This window comes from Aythya fuligula, chromosome 6 (genome assembly GCF_009819795.1).
Source record: "Aythya fuligula isolate bAytFul2 chromosome 6, bAytFul2.pri, whole genome shotgun sequence".
Taxonomy (NCBI): Eukaryota; Metazoa; Chordata; class Aves; order Anseriformes; family Anatidae; genus Aythya; species Aythya fuligula.
In genome coordinates, this window is record NC_045564.1 from 17878207 (window position 1) to 17898083 (window position 19877).

A 19877-nucleotide genomic window follows, 5' to 3' on the forward strand; every position below is an offset into this window, starting at 1 on the left:
CAAATTATGTAGACAATGAAGACAATGAAAATCAAACACTTTTTGTGAGCTGGCCTTCTTATGGCGATGAAGCAATACAGGTCAGTCAGATCTATACAGCTGTCCATGATGCAGCAGATAGCAGTGTGAACACTCCCAAGATCTGCTGCTCAGCTGTGAATCTTCAGTCACAGGAGGGTTTGCAAATCCCTGCTGAACTCTGCAATTCACAGACTAACCAAAGGGACTTTATAGCCAAGTAATGTGATTTTGCCACTATTAGTAAAAAGCAAGGGGGTTTGTACTGACATGATGGTGCAGGCCCTCTGCAGTTCCCTGGGTTTGTCTTGGCCTAAGTAGATTTTAAGTTCTTTTAGCTGTATCTAGTTGGGAGGTACTCTCAACTAATTTAACTTTAGTTCATAGTAAAAACAAGCGGATTTTCATTGTGGATTGAATTGTGTATGGCTTTAGAATAAGTCACAGGGAAGAGTGCAGACACAGAGGACACATCACAGTGATTTAATCACAGTAAGCTGCTAGTGTTAAGAAAACATACAAAATCAAATCCAAGCAGACACCAGACTGAGGAGAAAGCATCCCCCTGCCCCCTGAATATCGCACTCCTCCTGGTGATGACTCACCATAATACTCCCCCATTCCTTCTGAGAAATACCAAAGTGTCAATCTTCAGACCCAAAGGCACCCTGGAGGAGTAAGCACAACATGAGAGAACAGGGAAATTCTGTCTAATAGCTTTAACTCTATTTTTAATGAGGCCTTCCTGTATTAATTTAGTAATGTTGACTCTTAGACTATTTAAAACATTTATTAGTCTAACAATAAATTCTTAGGTCCATACATGCAGTGTGTTCCCTTTTGTCAATAAGATGGCTTCGACTGTAGTATCACCTCTTAACACCTCCAGTATTTCAGGTCTTGGAAGCCAAAATAAAAAACAGTAAAGAGGCTGAGGGTGAAGGACCCGATCGCCTGCCTACCACCCCCAGGCACCGTTCATGCTGGTCCGTCTGAAAGAGAAAAGCTTACTTACACAGCCCAGTGCAGCATGGACCCTGCACAAGCTCCCATTTACAACTGTGTGTGCATACACGTGTACGTGCAGCCACGCGGTCCTCAGGATAGTCCTTTCCCTAATGACTTTCAGGCCTCACGTCAGAGAGGGAGGCAACATGTGCCTCACTGCCTCATCTTCACAGGTAGAGGGAATGTGGACGGTTTTATCCGTGTATTTCTGCTGGGTATCCTTGCTGTAGTTTGGGCTGTTTATGCTGCTGACCGGCTCTGCCCAGCCTCTGGAAACCTTCTCAGGCAGCGGATGTTGGTCTTCTCATTAAGAACGCAAAAGCAGGTCTTCACAGAAGCCATTGCTGCAGGGGGCACCTCTCCAGGGACAGCCGTTTTTCTTACTCTCCATCCACACCTCAAACATGGGAAACGCATCTACTTTCAGTGTAGCTCTTCATGTCCCAAGCGCTGCCGCTGCATATACATATTCCTGCTAGAGCAAGCTGAATGGGGAAAGTATTGTATAATGATGTCTGATTTAGCTTAAAGTGTCATCTTTCCCTTCATTGCATTTTGTCTATGAGAAGTGTGCTGAGTCTTGTGCAGCTGTGTTCTTGCTCTTATTCGGCACAGACCTCTTCTGAGTTTTGCACCCATACCAAGAGTTGCCTTCTTCCCTTTGAAAAAAAAGTGATAAATGGGTACAGAGCAGAGGAACCCAAAGCCTGCAGGGATGTGAGTCAGGATTAGGAGAAAAATCCTAACCTAATAAAAAAAGCTGATCTGGCTTCCACTGCATGTGCTGTGAGCTAGGAAATGAAATCTCAAATGGAGAAGAGAAAGGTAGGACAAAAATTCAGATTCAAGTGCTGACCCTACTTGTTTTCAGAGCACAAAGTGTCTATTGTACTGAACCATAAAACAGACGAACACTGAATTCCTGCCCAGTCTCCTTGAAGTTACCTGGAAGTCACCTACAAGGACCTCACAGGAGAACATGTACAAGGACTGGCTCCAGGAAGGTGCTGAGCCCCTTCTGCTTCTGGCTAGGCTGGGATGCTCAGCATGCTCACCACCATACCCAGCTGGGCCCTGTCCTTGTTTGATATATTTCTGACTGAGCTGTGTAAACAAAATCCCGTCTTGACTCTGAAAAACACACCACATTTATTATCTAGAAATTAAATGGGGTTAAACCAATTTCCATTGTCAGATGTGCCAACCTTTAGAACAGATCTAGCGTTAAATCATGGATGTCTATAGGGAGTTCCCTTGGATCATTTGATCAAATTATGCTCTTTAAAGTATGCTTCAAAATGTCATCCCGTTGTGGGAGGAAAAGAAAGAAAATAAGGCAATGAAATGAATGGAAATTTGGAGAAATTAAATGTTGTCTCATGTATTTTGACAACGTAGACATCAGTAGGTTTGCCAGACAGATCAGCTTCAGATTTCAGATGCAGCTTAAGCAAAGTATGACTTGCACAAAATAATCTAGCCTGAAGCACAAACTACTTGATAGCCGTTTTCATGACTTTGTCCTCTTAGATCATCTTCTGAGTTTATTTACACTCCATGCTTCTCCCATGGCTGAGATCCTTCCCCAGCCCTTGAGTAGAAAGCTGGGATCTGACAACATGGACATCAAAGTTCTGGTCATCAAAGTAACATTAAGTAACAAGATGGGCTAGGCAGCACCAGAAAAGGGGGACAAGATAAGAAGATGAAAAGAGAGACATAAAATGATCTGGTATAGAGATTAAGAGGAAATAGCGTTGAAATGGCTGAGGAGCTAGGACAGAAAAGTCCCACTGAACCTATTGGTTAATCATTACCTTGCTTTGTAAACATCACATTGTAGTTGCTTTTCCTTCACTGGTATCTACTGCTCTACCTCATTACTTTCATCAACAATACACCAGGCTTAACTGGGCATAAGTGGGGAATCTACAGCATCTTTGGCACCTGCACTGAGTTAGGAAGGCAAGAAGTTATTGGTTCTTTGGATATGAAGCTGATTTTGCTGGATTGTGTTTGGGGGGTTTGCTGGTGTTGGGCTTTTAATTTGAGAATGCAGAAATTTTGACTATGAAGCATAAGAAACTTTTTACAGACTCCTTTGAAAGTGGCTTATACTTTAATACCGACTGCCTAGCTTCACACATCAACCAGAAACTCAATTTTGCATTATTCAGATGAGATAGCACAGCACCAAGTAATAGGGACTGGTTTACTGAATTCAGGTTGAAGTATCTAAACATCCTTCCTCTCGTCTGGTCTTCCTAAATCTCTTTCTAACCCCAGTACCTAAATATCCTTAGTCTGGTCATGTTCCACACCTTGACCATATGGCTCTCTACTAGAAAGCAGAATAATTCCAGGCAATTAAGGCACTTGCCTGTATCCATTTTATCTACAGATCTTTGGAGGTGCAAACAAAACATGCTGGATGGGGAAGACTCACTAATGCTGATAGTGCTTTAGATCACTTGATAATCTTTTTCCTGTGTTAGTTATTATGGAATGGAAATCAAATGCATGGATGTTAGGGCTAGGAACAGATGGTACTTCTGTTCTGCAAGGAAGAAATAGGGGCAAAGGGGCAGCAGACCTCCCCCCTTCCCTGTCTTACCGGGATTCATTGTGTTGCCCTCCTGTTACAGTTGGCTGTGACTCTTTCTTGTTATAAAGAGATGTCAGAAGTTAGGGAAAGACAGATGATGACCTTAAATCCTTCACTGCATTTTACCAGGATTCCTAAAAAATATAAAATAAAAAAATAAAAGCCAGCTAAGGCAGTTGGAAAATGTCAGTGAAGCATTACACAAAGAACTTGATACATTTGTTGACCTTTCTTTTTCCTCCACCCTTCTCCTCTAAGATGGATTTAGCAGTAGTGGGTGCTTTAGTGCTATGAGTGCTTTCTTAAAAATAATTTAGATGCTATTGTCTGTCTGCCACTTGGAAAACATAGCTGTTTCAATGAGCCCCTGCTGAATCTGAAAAAAGAGGGTTTATTGAAATGCCTCCAAAAATGCACCAAAATTTCATTCTATTCCTTGTCATCTGAAATGCATCTTGTTCTCACCTTTACAGACTTTTGTTTTATTTTTTTAATTGTACTTTTGTATTCAGGGTCTTTTCATTCTTATCCCCTATTTTACGAATGGCGTGTGTGGTATTAAGAGCTGAAGGCAGAGATGAGAAGTGTTTTGAACTGACTAATTTGCAGGCAAGAAATAAAGCTCTTGTAAGGTGGTCCCAGGGGTATCTTCGCCATGAACACCATTTGAAATGACATGTAATCTCGTACATTTCAAAGGCAAAACATTTCCTATTCTAAAGTATCTTCATGAGCCAGGGTTGGTTTACCTGTTTCCAGAGAATAATAAACCACCAGAGACAAGGAAACTCCTTCCCTCCCCTCTCAAAATTCCTGTTCCTTTTCAAAGGGGCAATTGCAGTCAATAGTTTATTTCTGTCCTATCTTTTGCTGTTCTGATGGCTTATAACTCAGTGGTCGCTACTAATACAAAGCTGAATGCACTTCTGAATTAAATATCAACTAACAGTACACAGCACATCCCTCTACAACGCTATAAATAATGGTGTAGAGCTCCCCCTTCTCCCCCTTTTATTTTATCTTGTTTTTACAACAGTAGAAAATTTACAGCTGGGTCTTACAATCTTCTAAAATTTTAAGCATTTCACCATATATCCCTGACCTGGCAATTTCTTAATGTAAACCGTTCTTCTTCTAAAGAAATTTGAGTTCAGCTGACCTTGGAATACTGTATTAATAATACTCTTTCTCAGCGCAATTTACTGTTTATAGCCTTGTTGACATACTAAAAGGCTTGCACACATAAGTCCACATTTAATTTGTGACGGTAGGTATTTCAGAAAAGTCTTACATTTAGAATTTCTCCCTGTTTTGTTCAGTTGGTCTTGCAAACCAAGGTACTTAATCACCATCTGCAAACTGATTCATGCACTATGAGAAATGTTTCTATATGTCTATCATTGAAGCTTATGATAAGTGTAGCCTGTACTCCATGGTTTTGAAAGCTTTAAAAATGTTCTGAACAGGGAATTTGGCCACAAATAAAATCTAAAACTTTTGCAAAAATAAACACTGGTAAGTATTACAAGTCTTTTCCATTAATTTCACAGCTGTTCTGTACTGAAGCCTTTAGATAGGTGAAAAGGAATGGATGCTTTATGAACTCGCTAAATTTACATTGACCACTAACTCAACAGTTACCTGATTTTATAACTCTGCATGGAGAGAAATTAGCAAACAGCATGTCTTCAGTCACCTAGGCATGACTAGATTAGATCCTGAAACTTAAAACAAAATCAAGATCTTTAGCTGCACATATTTTCAAAATCCACATGCTTATGTTGAAACGTGCTGGCTCTCCATACTAATTCTCCAATTGCAGACAACAAGGAATAAATTTTGTGACTCAGACAGAGATATTGAAGGCTCCTGGAAAGACAAGTAGAAGCGCTGGAGTTGTAATGTACAGAAAAAAGAAATTTCTAAAAGAATGAAAAGCAAAAAGTTCTCCCCTGAACCTGATAATGATGTGAGACAGCCGACCTGCCAGTATGACTTGTGCTGTCAGTTTGCGTTACTAGCCTCAGCCCTTTGAAGGACAGGTTTTTACACTGCGAGTGACCCTAACCTGTGTTGTACTTGGATCTCTCCCAAATGTAAGTCATGATAAAATATTATGCCCTGTAGATGGGTCTTATACCTTAACTGTTGTTTTCCCTGAGGCTTTGTCAACTGTAATTCTTAACTTATGGGATCTTTGTCCAAATGTAGCGTGGAACAAATTGTGCGAAGAGGTGTAAGGCAGCATTCACAGAAACCTTAAAGAAGGTAGTGCTGCTCCCCAGTAGTGTTTCTCCTGGTCTGGTCCCCTTACTGATTCTGAACCACGGGACTACACCCTATTACTAACAACCACAAGGAAACACAGCGTTTTCCATTAGAGAAATTTCTACCAAATGACCTAGTAGTACAACCGGTCTTTATTCGAACTAGCACAGGCAGGGAAATAAAAGAGGTGACTCCATTAGCGAGTGCTGAGCGCTGTCACATGTTAATGCCCAAACAGTGTTAGAGCTGGAGCACAAACTATCTGATGGAAGTTACCGTGCTTTACTCAGACAGCTGCCTGGGTGAATGCCGGATGTTCTCCGAAATAAGAGGTAGCTGTCTGCTCTTCTCCATTTACTAGTGCAAGTCATCCACCTTGCATAAGGATACCTGAGCAACAATCCCACCACCTTAACAGGCTGAGAACTTACCAACCCTCCTTGGAGCAAACTCCTGGAGTCAGCGTCAGGACTTTGTCTACCCCTTGTATTGCCTGCATGCAGTGTTACCTTAGTGACACACTAAATTCATTTGTTCTTTATTTTTTTCTTTAATCAGCCATCCATGTACACCATATCCATTTTTGCATGCATGAAAATATTTATATAGGCAATGGGTAGGGATCCGTTAGCACAAATCAATTGCTCTGCTTCTGGGTTGCTTTTCAGACGCAGCAGTATTTTGCTAACACAGAATACCTAGCTAGAAAGCAATACAATATCCTAGCTCAGCTGGTTAATTGAAACTATATTTTTAAGGGCTGTTTTTTCACTTTAGTGACTCGTGATGTGTGCCATTTAAACACTGTGTGTAGAACATATGCTTGTTTGAACACTTCATTATTTGGCTCAAAGTAGTACAGTGTATTGTTCTGTTTAGTGGACAAGTTTGAATTTACCATTGACTCAGGAGAACTTCACAATGTATCTTTGGGTCAAGGACAGGAAGCAGCAGCAGAAATAGCTATGGAAAAAGCATCAAAAGAGGGCCACTGGGTTATACTTCAAGTAAGTCAAAGCTCTTCATTACATCAGTGCTGCATTGCAGTGTTACAAACTGAAGCGTTTCAAAATAACATGTGTCTAGATGAAAGAGTACTAAATAGTGATTTAGAACTTCCTTTGTCTTCTCCACAAGGGAAGCACGTAACTTCATAGCGAGGTCTGTATATGCAAGTATCACTGAATATCACATAAAATATGAATTGCAACTATCTTGTGTGCAGGGAGTCAACTAACGTATTTTCCCAAGCACATGGTATTTGATTTACTAATTTATTATCCATTAAAAAAAATTCTTTAGTAAATAAATATGTAGCGAAAAGAATTGTTACGCTGTATAATCAGATGAATAGATACAAACAGGGAAGATTGCTGTCATTATGCAGTATATTGTGCTAAACAGATGCACATGATTTTTTTCAAATATTGTGCAATATCAAACCGCTTCCTTATGTCTGGGTTTTTCTTGTATCAATAAAATGTTTCATATTTCAAATCAATAGCTCACTGGGAAGCCTATTTTTTCCTCCCTTCTCCCCCTCCTCCCTCCCCATCTCTGAATATTTATTTTGCAGCAAAGTGGCTTGACACATTAGAGAAATTACTGAAGAAACCCAGCGAAGGAAGTCACCGGGGTGATCGCGTTTGAGTGTAGGGAACCTGCCCCTTCTCCTAAAGAATGCCTCACTCCAGAGGGGATTTTGGAAACCTCTTATTACAATAACTGATAAGCCACTACCTGAAACGCTGCCTGATCTTTGTGCTGCGTTGGGTAATTTTGACCAGGCAAGTAAAACATCACAGGAAAAAAAAAAAACAACAAAAAAAAAACTATAAAAACGTGATTATTAATCTTCTCAATGTAAAGCCACCTGAAATGTTGAAGTCACCACCAGCCTTTTTGGGACACGCAATAATAAAGCAGAATGCATTTCATTATTTAAGGATTTGTTCACATATCATACAATGAAATAACTGCATATCAACCACAAAGTAAATAAAGGCATAAAATAAAAATTAGTTCTTTTCGTTCTAAAGCATCAAATGCAGCTCCTGGTTAAACATGTGCCTCTGTGCATAGGATACAAAGTATGTGCAGTCATTACAGATAATTACTGTAGCACGGAATAAGGTTTTATTTTGGTTCAGTCTAGCTTAGTTTGATTTTTCTTGAAACGTGAGACCGTGCCGTTTTGTGCCTCGGGAGCCTGCTCCGTACTGTCAGCCTGTAGTCCCCCGGGCTGAGACCTTCAGCTGAGGTGATCAGGGAGGTTCGCTGCACCAGGTCACGGTGCTAAGGGTTTGGTCCAAAATGTCTGGATCACCACCTGCGAGGAAGGAGTGCTTCGGCTGCGAGGCTAGCACATCTTCCTCTGTCCTTTATAATCTTTGTTTTGTAAGGTTTTTAATAAAAATAATTTTGTTACCAAGCCCTAAGAGACGCATAAAGCCGCAGGGGTATGTAAATGGCAGCTGGCAGCCAGGTGAGGCAGATGCGGTGGAAGGCAGCAGTACCTGCGCCGCCGGCAGCAGCACACCGAATCTCCACAAACTCACCAACTAACAAGGGAAAACCTGCTTTTCGCTCCCCACTTAAACACTACGTCCTGAAAGCGTTTGCAAAAATTACAAGGGCTTTTCTGCTTTTCCTCTTGTTTAGTATAAATTCTTCTAGCAATAAAAAAAAAAAAAAAAAAAAAAAAGGAAAACGAAGTGCACGGAGGGCAGAGCGCCGCGGGAAGTGCCGCGAGCGCACAAAGAAACCCGCGGGCAGCAGACACGGACACGGTATTTTTGTCCCCAACTTCCTCCGGCTCCGGTCGGGACGCGGCTGCCGGCGCTACCCCGCCTGGGGCCGCCCCGAGCCGGGCCGGGCCCCCGCTGCCCGCGGGGCTGCAGCCTCCGCCGGCGGGCGCCGCCACGGGCCGGGTCGGGCTTCCCGGGGGGCCCCTCCGGGGCTTGTGCCCCGCCGCGGTCGCCTCCTCGCCCCCCCCGCTGCGGTGCGAGCCCGCGGTACCTGCCGGGCGCCCGGGGCCGCCGCCCGTCGCGTCCCGTCCCGTCCCCGCAAGGAGGAGGGAGCGGGGCGGCACCGCCGCCCCAGGCCGCCCGCGGAGGGGCCGGGGCCCGGGACGCGGCCGGAGCGGCGGCGGCTCCGCGTTCCCGGAGCCAGAGCGCCCCCTGCCGGCCCCGCGGGCTGAGGCGGGCGCCGCCCGGCCTGGGCAGCGGGGGACGGCGGCCGGGCCTGCCCGCCTGGAGCCCGCCGCTGCCCCCCGGAGGGGCCGGGGTGTGCAGGTGTCAAGGCCCGGCCCGTGCGTGCAGGCATTAAGGTGGCCGAGGCTCTCTTTAAGCGTCTCCTTCCCTCCCCGTGCTGACACTCGGCGCAGCACACGCGAGGTTGGCCCCGCTGGGGAGAACCCCTGGCTTGGCTTCACCTGGCTCAGTGTCACTGCTCACCCAAAAGGCACGAGCAGGGACCAGCCCCGCAGATCTGCCACGTCTCCGGGGCTGGAGGTGACCCGGTGGTCAGCAACAACCTGCAGCCACACGGTTTTGTGGCTGGGGAAAGTACAGAGTAACATCAGCTGGCATACTTTCTTACTCGTTTGAACCGCCTCAAGTACACCACTCTTTTTGAGGAATTATGTCTTAAATGGATTCAGCTATTTAATAAATCAGCCCCTGATCCCCTGCAGCGGTGACCTCTGATCTCTTCTCAGAGCACTGAGAATTCGTGTGACACCATGCCAGCAAGGCTGCGGCCAAGCTGCAGCACTTACAAAGTGCCCATGGGTGATACAAGTATTTTGGAAAAAAGTGAGGCAAAAAAAACATCTCCCTTCCCACTCTGCAGGGCAAGTCACGGTTACCTCTGCCACGTGCCTGGAGCAGCCTGCGCTGAGCTCAGAGTTTTGCCAGATGGGGACGGGAGGCAGGGTCAGCAGCAGGCAGCACCTGCATCCCCACTCCCCAGCCCGCGTGCGGCACAGCTGAGGGGTGGGTTATAGCCCCCGTCCTCACCAGAGGACACATTTGCCATCTCATCTCCTCCTCCTCCATTTGTCCCTCCTCCCTCTTCCTCCGCGGCCCTGAGCACGGCAGGTGCAGGAAGCCACGAACGCCACACGCGAGTTCTTCATATACCCACCCTGTCCTCAGCAGAGTCGGCGCAGCAGGCGGGAGGGAGCGGCAGGCCTTGTGCCCACAGACTGCAGCAGCAGCCGGTGGGCTGCCTCCTGCCTTCTCCTCGGCCACCGGTTCCCCCAGCCCACAGCAGCTCACCTGCCGGCGAGCCCCTCGCCATCCCGCGGGTTGCGGTTCTCCGTCCCCAGCTGCCGGGAGCCTCCCGCTGCGAGGAGGAGAATCATCTGAGGAGGGAAAGGGAACAAAAGAGCGAGATCAGAAAGAGGAATAAAAGAAGGAAATGTGGTGAATAATAAAAACAAAAGGAGGAATTTTCCCTGGGGGGAGGGAAGTGCCTTTTATAAGAGCTTTTTCTTTTTTTTTTTTCTCAATTTTTTGCAAAAATTCTGACAATGCACATGCTCATTTTCCCTTTCCCATCCCACACAAACCTGTTGTTATTTTACTTTCATTATTTCACTTTGCTGCATCAGAAATGCTGAATCATAAAACGGGGGTTAGTGAAAATGGTATTTATCTTGGAGGAATGAGCCCCGCATTATTTTAAAGATCCCTGCACTGCCGCTGTTATTATTATCATCATCATCATCATCATGCATCTTGGCAGGTTGAAAGGTATCTCAGAACAGTACGAATTCAGTAGTAATTTAACATCCCACAACAGTACTTTAAAAGCATCAAATTACATTTTGAATTTTAAGTCAGTACAACTGTAAATAAATGGATGTACTCCCACATGTCTGTTGTTTTTAAACTTGTGATGATCCTAAAATATTTGCCTAACAGCTTTGAGCTGCAACAGAATTTCAGCTCATATATACATGTGCGTGTGATATTGAATTAAACCATTTGTCATTCTTTTCCATAAAAGACACAATTTGGCTCTCAGCAAACCATTTGAAATAGAAATTATGATGATGATACTACAGCCCCATTTTATTTTATGGTAGTGTATTGATTGTCAAATAGACAATACATGTATTTTTGTAATGGTCTAAAAGAAGATATTCTGCCTTTTTATTTTACAGTCCTTATGCTATTACTCGCTTTCATTTCAATAAAGGATGGCATCTTTCAGAGATGCTACCATAAATTGCTTCATTTAATAAATTGCTACACAGAATAATAATGTTACACCAGAGAGCAGCACTTTGTAATTTGGAAGAAATAACATTTTTCTTTTAAAACATCTCTGTCTCTTTATTTTTAAATTAAAATTCTCTCTCTGCTGTTTTCTATCTAAAGAATAACCTGATTATTAGCAAATTCTTTTTTTTTTTTTTTTTTTTTTATTCTTACAAGCATCAGAACTTGGTTGTGACATAAAGAGGTTAATTAAAATGGGGAACAAATTAGATTAATTTCCACAGATATAAGAGCGTTATAAAAGTCTTGTTCTCAACAATGACTCCATAACAGAACAGTTTGATTTATGCCTAAGCAGGTTCCTTATTCTGTCTAGCAAGGACTGCCACTGGTGTCTCGGTGACAGGGTTTTTATTATTTCTTTGACAGTTTGATAGGAAGTCAGTGCTTGCTTTTGGGTTTGCAGTCTCTTCAAACCTGGATTATGAAGGTTACCATAAAGATATGGATGAAACACTGCCTCCCCAAAGCCCCATCCGTATGGCCCACACCCCAATGTGGAGATTGCTTTTGCAATAACAACCGCAGACAACCTGCTCCATATGCTATTAGAGCTGCAATTCAAATAGTCACTGGTGAAGGAGTCTCCCAAGCTGTGGAAAACAAGGTCAGTAAAAACATAGAGCAGGCTGCGAATTTGTCACAAGATGGTGTGATGTCTCTGGTTTTATGGTTTTTTGTTTGTTTGTTTGTTTTGTATGTGTGTGTGTGTTTTTTTTGTTGTTGTTGTTGTTGTTTTTTCCTGAGGCCACCAATTTCAACAGAATTAGATTATTTTCGTTATTTTTATACCTGTTTTTTACAGAGATTCAATTTGAAATTTGTAATGTGGGAAAATGATCTCTATGCAAGACATAAATATATGCATCATTTTGTACCACACAAAAAGAAGATCTTGCTGGTGTGTTACAATACATTAATAAGGTTGAGTCATTTAGTATCTTTTGTCAGGTTGCAAAATGCCATTATTTGCAAACTACAATGCAGAATTTGCTTTTCTTCATAACAGCATGAAATGTTGCTGCAAAGGTCTTCCACTCCTCCATTTCTCAGAATAAAAAAAATATCCTTCATACTATAATACAAAGGCAGCAGAATTACTTACACTGCATAAAGTTAAGATACACAAAACTTTAAACTTTCCTTTATGTTATCACAGAATTAGGGGCATGAAACACTTGCCTCGCGACAAGTTGGTATCTCTTCAAGGAGACAGCAAACCTATATGACATAAAGAAAAAAAAAAAGTTAAGAATAAAATAACACCAGATATTTTATCCAAACAGCAGCAGCATGCTTCTCAAAATAAAGTGATTTGTTTTCAAGAATATGAGAGACTGGATCTGCTAGTATATGAGGCCATCTCTTCAACAACTTAATTTATACCTGAAGATATGTGTCCTTTGTGTTACTAACCTCAGGGAATGCATGGTTTTAAACATAGCATCAGTGTAGATGCCTGTAATAGAAGATGCGAGTAATTATTTGGGGAGTTTTTTTCTTATTTCATTGAGTTAAAAACTGTGCCTTCTTACATTGCCTATTCCAAACATGTAACTTGTCTCCATATAGCAAATCATTTAATTTGTGTGAGAAAAGTTATCAGGAAACTGCTTAGGAGATTGAAACCCTCTATTTCTCTGGAAATTAGGAAACAAAACACAAGGCCTCTGATTAATGTGTTATCCTGGTGTTTCAATGCAGAATAGGACATAAGACTGACGTCCTTGTCTTCTGCCATTGAAGATATTTGGGTGCTCTGTTACAACTGTTACTAAGTGTGGTTACTAGCTACAGTGTGTGCACACCTTTTAGACAATTCATAGGACAGAAGGTTTGGTACCTCAGAGACCCTCTGATGCAAAGAACAAACTCTACTTCATACAGATGAATCTGTATTTTCTTCACAGAAAATTCTGTGATTCTGTGATTCAGATCCCCACTGGACAAGGCACATGGTTCAGATCCTGTTAAATAGCAGGCATGTGCAGAGCCATCGGCGTGTGGCATTTGACCATTGCTAGGGGATAACGATTAATGGTGAGCACAAATGCAGTAACAGCAACACCCATGTCCTCACCTCACTGCACATGCAGTAAGTGCAGTAAGCTAGGTAAGGACATGAACAACTCATCACAAATCTTTGGCCTTTTTTTGTAGGTACTACCTATCTCTGAATGCCTAAAAGTACTGAATAGCAATATGTAATACTCTTAATCATACAGGGACAAATCTCCATGATATCTAGCAATCTCAAACAGCAATGTACTTGCTGCACTAAAATTTAATATATGTTCAAATCAGGGAATTGGGCAACCAAATAGCTTCTTACGCATCACTGGCAAATTGCACAAACAATTGTGGTATATCCATGCACAGCTATGGTTAATGCATATGACTCCAGACTATATACAGAAAATCTGGTTTATATGTATTTTAAGGGCTATATTTTTTAAAGGAACCTCCTTTTTTGCCACTTAGAATTACTTTCTTTTTGATCTTTAATTCAGAGTAACAAAACATGGACACTCAAATAGCCATTAGCCCAAGCAAGCCAGCAGAATGGTAGCTTGATTGCATGTACGATTTTCTGTGGAATATTTGAAAGCAAGTTAGTAATTTGGCCCTTTATCATTTTCTCCTTGAACATGTGCGTAGGTGGGTGCTTCTGTGCATATGTATATCAATTAATATAGCATGCAATTACTTAATGCAATTAGAGCGAATTTAAGAAATACAGAAAGCCCAGAACCTACACTCTTGTTTTTCTGACCATTTCCCCCTTTTAAAAAATAAATGACTCACTCCAGTTGCAAGAGCCAAGATATTCTTTACACTTGACGATTTAGCTACCTTATGTGTTTTTACTGGAGAAAAAAAAGCCCTCTATCATTTATCATGTCATCTTATCACAGTCTCTTTGTGAGACGCAAATAGCACACTAATGTTTTCTTTTGTTAGGGTGAGTTGGCAATCTCCTCAGAGATGGAGCAACTACAGACAGCTCTTTTTTTTGATAATCTTCCTGACACTCGGATGAGACTGGCTTATCCATCAACATACAGTTGCTCAGTGGTAAGTCGCATGCCAACAGTCAATCAGTATGGATGACGCTTCTTGTCCATCTTAAAAAACAGAACAGAAACTAAAGATTTTTTGGCAAATATCTTGCGGTCTTGTGTAACTCAGAATAGCTTTTTATCATAAACTGATATTACCAGTGCTTTGAAAAGCAGAAAGAACCTTGTATTTACCTTACCAATTACTGCAGACTTGGAAAGACTTCTAAAATCTGCATTCCCACTTCTACCTTACTTGCTTGCTTTTTCTCAAGCTGTATGTGCTGACCAAATAGGTTTGGTAAGCACTGTAGTACCTTGTATCTCCTACTCAGAAGACTAAGCTTGAATTCTTGTGTTTTTTGGGGGGATCAGTGTCTATATCAGCAAACGGTATTGCTCAGAGCTCAAGGGTCACCAGCAGGAGCAGCAACTGGCAAAGCAGCTCGCATTAGGATCTGAGAAAAAAAGTTTCAGAGCAAATAGTGAAGCCATCATGTTCTATTTGTCTTGAACTCATTTTATGATGTGCCCATCTATCTACTCTCCAAGGCAGTCTTGTAATACCAAAAGTGAAAGCCAGAACAAAAAGTGAAAAGCCATCCAGTGCTGACAAATTATTTGCTGACGTACATTTGGCTTACCTCAGGAGCCTCCTGAGTGAGGCCAAGAGCCCTTGGCTGATGGAGCTGACCAGGACTGAAGAGCTGACCAAAGGACGGGAAAGCTCTGCCTAGCACAAAGACAGATAGTGCTAGAAGGCAAAGCAAGCCCACACTTCTGAGATCAGTTCAGATTTCTGAGAGATTAAGAGAGGAAGAAGAAATCTTGGTCAGCAGAAGAGACATTGTGAGAAGCACCGGAGCTACGTTGTGAAGAAGATCAATCAGAGCTTTACGGAATTAAATGCTCTTTAGCTTCCCTTGATGGAAAACTAAAATACCATAGAAATACTGTGATGTCTGTGATAAATATATGTCCTGAAGACAGAAAGCGTTGCCTAGGGGATATAATGCAGTAATGCTAAATTACAAGCTGTTTTCAGGAGGGACAACACAGCTGCTTTCTTTAAAAAAATTTATGGGGGAGTCAAGCTGGACATTATATTCATGTTTGGAAAAGAGAGGGGGGAGAGTACCCACTGATTATATAAAAGCTATCTTGCAGAACTAGTAGGATTTGAGGTGACAGATTATCTTGCACCATCAGGTGCAAAACACAGTGAGTCACTAGGGAGCAAAACATTACCAGGAGGTGTTGTGTTATGCAGTTGGGCTCCAAGACAACCTCCTGCTGGAACAGAGCGCGTATGAGGAGGGATGGGGAAGCAGGCAAATGGGAGGTCTGGTAGGGACACCAGAGGGGTTACAAAGAGCTGTGGCCAGTGGGCTGGCCAGTTCTACTTGGCCATCAGTCCTTTGTGTCTGGGAGATGAAAAAATAACAGAGAATGAAAACAAAACTTGAATCACTGTCACATCTAAAAAGACTGATGGAATTGTCGTTGTGAGCTTCCTGCAGTGAAGGATGTCCTATATCACCCCATTACACACACTGCAAAGCACAAGGTGGCCTCAGTCATCCTGATAGTCTCACCCTGTTTTTTAAATGTCGCTGTCTCTTACATACCCACCTGACACACCACTGGCTAAGACGCCAGATAAAAATCTTTGATATTAAGCAGATGTCATTTCGAAGTAAGGCAAGATGGGGTGAGGAGGTGAAGGGAAAAAATTCTGAATACACTCACAGTTTAAGCAGTGTGGGCTCAGCAAGTGTGTCAGAAACAGCAAAAGTGAGCAATGAAATGAAGAAGATAATGTCAGATCACTTACTAATCTCGTATCTTCAGTTTGCCTTCAGGATGCTATTCTAGGTCTCTGAAGTGAGCGTGGATTCTCCTAATGCTTCTCTTTGTAACCTGGCCCTATATGTCACAGCAGTGCTTCACATTTCTGTGTAGGTGTCGCCTTGTACCCCTGAGCCAGCAGTCAGTCTCACATTTCTGCATTAGAGACAGTCAACTATCCCCAGGGCAGAAGATGTGTCTGGCATTCCTTAATAGCACCTTGTTAGAAACCAAGAAGCAACACTGAATAATGCAAAAAACAAAAACAAAAACAAAAAAACACTCAGCCAGAAAGGTGGTGATGTGATACCAGTGATGTTAAGTGGGGCAAAAGGAAAACAAAACTTAACAAAACAAAACAAACAAACAAACAAAGAAACAAACAAAACATGCTGAGTGGATGGGACTGGAAGCTTGTGTCACAGGTCATCTAGCTTTCTGGAAATCTGCAAAAGCCCAACAGTGGGATGTCTTTACAGTAGCAAAATTTTGGGGGTTCAGGCCTGTTTCTGCATTGCCAGGCAATGGCTGGAGCAGGCTGAGGTGACAGCAAGTGCTGAAGGATTCGAAGGGAGACATTACATGCAGAGGGGAAGAAGTGCTGGGGCTTGTAAGGAGCGGAGGGGGAGAGGGGGAGGGCAGGAAGTCACAAAATGTATGAGCTGCCAGAAGAGAGGACGTTCATTCCCCCTTTGGAAGATATTCATAATGCACAGATACAGGCTTAGAAACTGTTCCATGAAAGCTCAGGGTTATGGCACTGACTCCCTTGCAGGCTAGAAAAATGCACGCATGAAAGGAAAAGGCCTTCAGGGTAGGAGGGTTTGTTATTTGTTTTTTTTAACTGACAGAATCCACTGCTGACTTGTAAGGTGGGGAGGTATTAACTGCCGAGAAGGAGGAACAAAAGGCAGGGATTGCAATCCTGGTAGAAAAAGCAAGGAACATTGCAAGTAGAGGTGGGCTGGTCCAGAGTAAGGATATTCACTGAGTGCTCTGAGATGAAACATGCTGTGTGTTCGTAAAGGTGCCTGTCAGTCAAGAGGGAGAGCAACATTATGACAACCTCTCTTTCCCCAGCAGCCAAGACCAAGATTTCTTTTCCCTGTAAAGCCAGCCAAGAAATTACTGAAATGGTTGTTTTAACAACCAAAGCTAGCCGGGAGGGAACAAAAGAACTCCAGGTGTATGTACACACACATCCATCAACTGTCCATCCATCTGTCCATGTCCTCCCACAGCCTCTGATGGCCCAACTTCCACTTAAAGAAAGCCTCTTGAATAGGTCAGAAAACTGGTAGCAAATTATTTTGCCATTGTACAACTTGAAATGATCTAGGTTTCAGGGAGAAGTATTAAATGGATGTAACCTGCATGAAATTTTCTGAGGGTAACATAAGTCTAATGTCTGTGCAAGAGCAGAAAAGAGGTTACATTTCTTATGGTAGTGCCACTCCTGTTTTCTGAATCCCCACTCGTCCCCTTCCCGGATACCTCTCGAAGCGTGTACTGTGTGTCTGTCCTGAGATGGACGGGCTCGGGCTCCAAAGGGGCTTCTGTCCACAAACACAATATTGCTGCACTTGCTGAAACTCACTTGTCAGTGCTTAATTAACAAACACAAATGCAGAGCTGCACTGAAATAAAAAAAAAAAAAAAAAAGATACTTTGGTATGGAAAAAACTTAATATGAGGAAGTTGCTTATTAAACAGAGAGGAATTTGTTGTTCAGCTGCACTCAAAACACAAGAAAAGGGAAAAAAGAAAAAAAGAAAAAAAAAAACATTAATGTGTGCCAGGGCAAAAGTACCACTGTCTTGGCAAGAAAAAGAAACATTTGCAAGCTTCTGAGATGATATTTGAACAATGGGGAAGAAAATGAACCAGAAAAACTGCTTGATGGGCTGCTGAGAAGAGTCCTCCTCCCTCTCTATGCACACTGATTTTTGTGTTTTCTTACACCCAGATAAGATGGACTGATAGCAGAACAAATAATGATTGACACACAAGTTATATAAAAAAGCAAGGATCATGAACAGATTTAAAAATGGGCTGAACTCTTTGAATTCAAAGACAATCAGATAAGTGGCAAAAATATAATCAACTACCATCATTAATTTCTACCAGAAGATATTAGATATTGAAAATAAAACTCTATAAGCTTTTTTCACACAGTTTCTATTCTGTAGGCTGATACAAAGTCAAAATTAACAAACAAAAAAAGTACAAAAAAACCCTGAATCTCAAGCCGAAGATCCAAGTGAGAAGAAATGTTCAGAAATCTGTCTGTCACACAGCTGAAGTAACACATTTTCCTCTGCTTGCTTAGGTCATTTTCTCTGCAGATCTGATCTTTAGTAAATTGCCCCTAATCAGAAGTCTGCCCTTCTTCAGTTTTATCCCAAGCTCCTATCTGGCAACTTCTGAAGTTGCCAGTTATGTTTTGGAGCTCTCCTCACATATTGCAGATGAGGATCAGAATTCTCCATTGATAAACTATTCTTTTTTATTCCTTTTAATCCTTCTCCTACACGAGACAAATGTTTAAATATTGCCTGCCTCAAGTAAATATTTTAAAATGTATACTCAACTAGGGGGAGGAATGGGAGCAGCAATGGTTTGCAGTCCAAGAGCTCCACATTACTGGATCATTCCTGGCATAGCAGGTGTCAGGTAGGCGAGCGTGTACTCACAGACAGCGTCCCCGGGTACACCACGCATCCAGGTCCTTCCCGGCGCCTGTGATTCCTGACCTTCCACTTTCAGATTGCTTCTAAGCACTTTTAAAGCAAGAATGCTCTGTTGAAATCCTCAGTGTTTCGGCATTTGCTAAGCAGCATATTCTATTAGCGAACACTTTCACTGCAGGTTAACATTCTCAGACAGATCGTACAATGCACCGAGAAGTATTGGCTGGGGGAAAAAAAGCCTGTCATACATAGCAGGACTAGTGATAATGCACAGTGTATTACACTCCAGCAAAAATGACTAATCTCAAAGCTAAACAGGAACAATTTGTATGGTTGAGACAAGTAGAATAAAATATGTATTTTAACTAAATCAGTTTTTAGGAATACCAGGCACAGGTTAATCCTTTATAAATATGTTCACAGAGTACATTAGACATCAGTCCGCCTACACAAAATGAATGCAGCACACACTCTGATGTATTACAGAAGCAGGATAAATGAGGGAACTCTTCTGTGTTTGATCTGGTTCTGCTCTGTAATTCAGAGATACTGGAGATGGGTGGTGAGTTTCTCATTGATCCCAAAAGAACCAATACTGTTGAAACCTGTGAAATGTAAGCTTTGTAGAGGATCGGAGGCTATGCAAGAAGGACATTGTAGCTTTAGGGGCACATTCTCTTCTCAGGAATGTATGTAACCGGCATTCACAAGTCATACACATCCTGGGGAAACAAGATCCCGTAGCTTAACAATAGGAAAAACGCATACCTAGCTCCACAGGCAATTATATCACACTCATTGCTACATCTGCATCCAGTTATCAAAGGATAGATTTTCAGCAGATAATAAATGAACCTGGTAATGAATGTCTTGAGAATTTTGAAACAATGCTAAATTTGGCAAACATCAGCATTTAAAAATGCAGCGAAGAGCAGTTATAGCATCAATCCAAGTCTAAAACATTTTAGATAGAAAGCACAGGGCTAGCACATAGATGGGGGAATAATCAGTTCCAGGTTTTTCCCCGCCATTCTTTACAGCTTTATAAACCACTTACACCAGCCTTGCTTCTCTGAACTATATTTTGCGTATG